General features: G+C 42.3%; 1 pseudogene across 1 annotated transcript; it reads right to left on the minus strand.

Annotated features, from left to right (window-relative positions):
• Positions 1–1,740: 1,740 nt before the first annotated feature.
• Positions 1,741–4,601, minus strand: LOC103633353 (uncharacterized; annotated as a pseudogene). The gene is made up of 4 exons (XR_004851590.1): positions 4,153–4,601; positions 3,118–3,270; positions 2,332–3,003; positions 1,741–2,224 (listed from the first exon to the last, which is right to left on the minus strand). The product of XR_004851590.1 is annotated as an uncharacterized protein (transcript).
• Positions 4,602–4,954: the final 353 nt, after the last annotated feature.

A 4,954-nucleotide genomic window follows, 5' to 3' on the forward strand; every position in this document is an offset into this window, starting at 1 on the left:
ATCGACCATGCATGATTCTCGTTCCAAAAGACGTAAGAAGAGACAAAGAATAGAAGATTTAATTCAGTCTCAGAAAGAAGCTATAAATATATTTACTATTGAAAAACATAAGTGCCCTCAGTCATTTAATCAAGGCCCAACACTTGACAATAATGCTGACAATGATCCTTGAGATGGCCAAATGGATACGAATAATATGAACATATAATTGAAGAATTTATTTCAAGAAACACTAAAAATAGTTATTTAAGTGAAAATTATGCAACCAAAAATTGAATATATATATATATATATCTTAATGTTATCTAATATATTCTAAATTTTATAGTATTGTAATGGTGAGCCTTATTCTAGAGTTTGCACAGGGCCCTCAATTTTGCCGGCACGGCCCTGTCAGATGCATGCCGGAAACTTCGAGCACCATGATCACTAAACGATAAAAATTACTTGGCAAAGAAGCATTTGCCGATGTACTGTTCGTCGAGCCCTCTTTGTCGAGTGCCACACTCGGCAAAGAGGTTGCCGATTGTTTTTCAGGGTTTGCCGAGTGCTTCAGGCTCTCGACAAAGCGCCCGATTCAGGTAATGCTCCCTATGTTTTTCTAATGATCAGACAGCTCTAATTCGTGAACCTTACGATCAACACGACGCTGAGATAAGGTCAGTGCGGGGCTGGCCGGCTGGGTTGTCGGACTGGAGGTTTGAGGGTGTTTAACCTCACTTCTACCACATAGTCAACATAATTGAATTGATAACCTTGTGGTCTTTCTCTAGTTCTCGTGCAAATTATGAATATATGTACCAAGAGTAATAATTTGTAAGAAACTATAATAAGATCTATTAATGTTTTAAACAGCTCCTATACATGATTAGATAGAACTTGAATTTATGAAATTAATAAAATTAGTTTCTTATTTTTTTCTAAGTGAAGATGAGTTTATTAGAAATTTACAAAGATCAATTTAGATGTATAGTATGTTTTTTTGCAAAAAAATGTCAAATTCGTTGTTTATGGTAAATGCTTAATACCCAGTTTTGATGTTAATATTTGTCGGGGACCATAATTAAGGGTACCTTCAAGACTCCTAATTCTCAGCTGGTAACCCCCATCAGCATAAAGCTGCAAAGGCCTGATGGGAGCGATTAAGTCAGGGATCAGTCCATTCGAGCGACTCGATCATGCCTCGCCTGAGCCTAGCCTCGGACAAGGGCAGCCGACCCCGGAGGATTTCCGTCTCGCCCGAGGCCCCCCTCCAACGGCGGACACATCTCTGGCTCGCCCGAGGCACTACACCAAAATAGTAAACTTCCTAGAGTCTAAACCCTAGGAAGTTAGCCCTAAACTCTAGGAAGTTAGCTAAACTCTCGGAAGTTAAGCCATCCCGTCAGAAGTTTGGCTCTCGGATTTTTTTGTCGGAAGTTAGCTTAACTTTCTAGAGCCCTCTAGGAAGTTAGCTAACTTCCTACAGCCAAAGAAGGCTCTCGGAAGTTAGTAGGTTCTCGAAAGTTAGTAGCTTCACGCCGTCAGCGTCGTCAGCTGACTAACTTCCTACAGCTGACTGTAGCCCCTAGGAAGTTAGCGAGCTAACTTCCTACAACCCAATAAGCCTCTAGGAAGTTAATTTGACTAGCATTACAAATGTTGTTTATTTTTATTTTACACCACATTCCACAACATAACAAATATATCAACAACTATATAGCACAACATATTTTCACATAAAACATCTCACACATAATCACATAACAATATTTAAATCCATAGTCTCATCAATTATATCACAAAAGTCTCATCCATAGTCATAATAAGACAGATCAAATAAAAGATTGCTGGGGGAAACTGTCAGCGGGTGAATTTTGGTATGAAGGACAGTTTCAAGATCAAAGTGCTTATCAGGAAAACGCTTTCTATATGTCTCGTTCTCACAAAGGTTTCTCCACTCTAGTGATCCTTCACGGATAAGGCTGTCAAACTGTGACTGGATAGGCATAATATTCTGATTTGCTTGGAACCAGTCTGCAATAATAGCTACAAGTGATGTACATGCAGTCTCCCCAGCTGCTCGCTCACTTCTCTGGTCTATTGATGCAAAGAACATCTGGGATGAAAGCTTCATACGACCATCACAACTAATTATCTCCTTCAACTCCCAATTTTCAATGACAAAATTGTCATCACCAAATTCTGACACCATAGTATTTGCTAATCCATATCCTCTTGATCCCTGAAATCCAAAAATGTATTAAAAAGGGAAAAAGTGAAGCTGAAGTAAATTCCTGAAATATACTGATAACTTGTTTTATAATGCTAAAAATAGGAGGAAAATTTTACCTCTGAAACAGATTCATCAGATGATGTTAGCAAGCGTCGATCCTAGTCAATATCATCACCTCCCTCTTCCCCCATATGCCTTTTTCAAGAGAGGTTCACCTTTAGCCTTCAACGACCGTAAACTCAGTTTCCTCTTTCTCCAAGGAAGTATACTGCGCTTAGCAGTTAGCAACCATTCTCTGTGGTTGATGGCAATACTTTCTCTACATGGAAACCGACATCAGTTTTTCGGTTACTATAATATATCCAGTCCTCATGCTCCCCATCAATCTTTGCATGGGCATAAACTAGGCCACCAACATAGTTGACAGATTGCAGATACCCATAACTGAAAGACTTCCTGATAGTTGAATCTCCAAATTCATCTTCCTCAACTCTGTCATCTAGATCGTCATCAAGAGACTCAGTATCGCATGGATATTCAACACTATCACTGTTAACACAGAACTTATCTTCGCCACCTCCCTGGCAAGTCTTCTTAGGCCTTCGTGTCGACACCAGATCTGTGAGAATTTTTACCTTCCTCAACCCTGCTTTAATAACCAAAACCTCATATTTTCCTCCAGGAAGAGAATCACTAGGTGATGGGGACAATGGCAAGGTTGCAGCAGATCGCTGTGATGCATCAGATGTTTCTTGAAAAGCTCTTAATTCAACCATACTCAGAGTGAGCTGCAAAAAAAAGATCAAAGGTCACATGGTATAGTGATCTAAGTAAAAGTTTTTTTCCTAACAAATTGAAGGACAACCGTTAACCAGAACTTCTAGTTCACTTCGTATACTCACATGAAGGGATGAGGCTCGTTCAGGTGCACCACCAGGTATAGACAACGGAAGAATTATCTCAATTGTCTCTCCAGCCGTCAATGCATAATCTGCTAGATTGAGAGAAACAGTTCCCAGAATTGATGGTTTGTTCTTTGGGCCTTTGTTAATATCCTATGCCGAAGAAATATGGAGAAGGAAGATGAGACTTGCTTGAAAAGATGAAATCAGCTCAAAAGAAATATACACAAAGTTGCCAAGGGATGACATCTTCAAAGCTAAAATAAAAAACAAAATGTTCTGATTGACTTGACAAGGAAATTATCTTGTTCATTTAGTACGTCGTTATTCAATACTCACCATCACAAGGTAATATGTTATTGTCAGGAAGGTAAACTTAGTCCATACTAAGAGGAAGATGGATACAGAGATTTAGTTCCTATGATTGATCATGGACCATATGACATCAGAATCAACTCGTGTTTTTTTCCATTTCAATTGAAATGAAATGTGAGCGGATTATTTCTCCTACAAGTTTACAAGAGAACTAAAACATATAGTACCTGAATGTTACACAGACACAGGAAAGTTCAAGCAATTAGAAAACATTACTTAACAGAATAGATAAGTGGGACTACACCCGCATCAGTGTCAACCACAAAAGGGACAACAAAGAACAAAAAACTGGAAAGTAGAATGAAAATGGATAAACAGGATACCCATATCAGAATTGCTTACTTAGAAATGTAGTGCATGTTTAGACCATGGAATAGGAACTCAAATCGTTAGGAATTTAGATCCAAATCCAGCTAGAATCCAAAAACTACAGAGAACTTTCCTTTTTCAAACACACCATGAGTGGGAACTGGTAAAAGACCATATTCTGAACACAAAATTTTACATTGGACAGAGTCAAACAAGTGAGCAATGATGCAACTAACAAACAGGGGACATCGATCGAAAACATCTAGTGATGTACAATATATATAGTTCAGTGCATTGTTATGAGGATTATGAACAACACAGATAGTAGAAGAGAATCAAAGGAAGAGGCACCTCATGCTGATGACGCAGAAGGCGAGCTCCCATGGGTGGAACGCGGCGCCCTCTCGCTCCGACATCGCCGCGAGGGTGACGACGCTCTCGAACTCCTCCTCCCACGCCACGCCGGCGTCCTCCCGTGTGCAGTTGCGCCTGACCGCGGCTCGCTGCAGCGAGCCAAGCGCGGAGGCCCTACGCTCCTTCCACCTCACCTCCGTGGCGACGGCGGCCCTGGGCTGCGTGTTGGCCTGAGGCTGAGAGAAGCGAGGAGGAGGAGGCAAGGCCAGCCGGACCGCGAGGTGGGCACGGCGGGCGGGGCCGGGGCCGGGGGCGGCCGCGACGAACGTCGACGGTGGCGGCCCCGACGGGCGGGGGCGGGGGCGGGGGCGGGGTCGGAGGCGGCCGGGGCGGATGTGCCGTCAGGCGCGGGCGGGAGCGGGCCTGCGGCGGCTGCTTCGTCCTGGTGGAAGACTCTAGAAGAGGATAAGATTGAGCAGAGGGGTTTTAGATAAAAAATATAACTTTCTAGAGTAAAGCCATAGGAAGTTACATAACTTCCTAGAGCAGGCTTTTTGTTTGACTGGTCAAAAGCTAAAATCTAACTTCCTAGAGGAGGCCGTAGGAAGTTAGCGGCTCGTTTGACCACACCTGCGGATCAGCAACTAAAAGCTAACTTTCTAGAAGAGGTCGTAGGAAGTTAGCTACTCATGCTAACTTCCTACGGCCGCCTCTAGGAAGTTAGCGGCTCGCTTGACCGAACACACGGGTCAGCATGTGAAAGCTAACTTCCTACAGCTTTTATAAAAATACCGTAGAA

The sequence above is a fragment of the Zea mays genome, chromosome 7 (assembly GCF_902167145.1).
Source record: "Zea mays cultivar B73 chromosome 7, Zm-B73-REFERENCE-NAM-5.0, whole genome shotgun sequence".
NCBI classification, from domain to species: Eukaryota; Viridiplantae; Streptophyta; class Magnoliopsida; order Poales; family Poaceae; genus Zea; species Zea mays.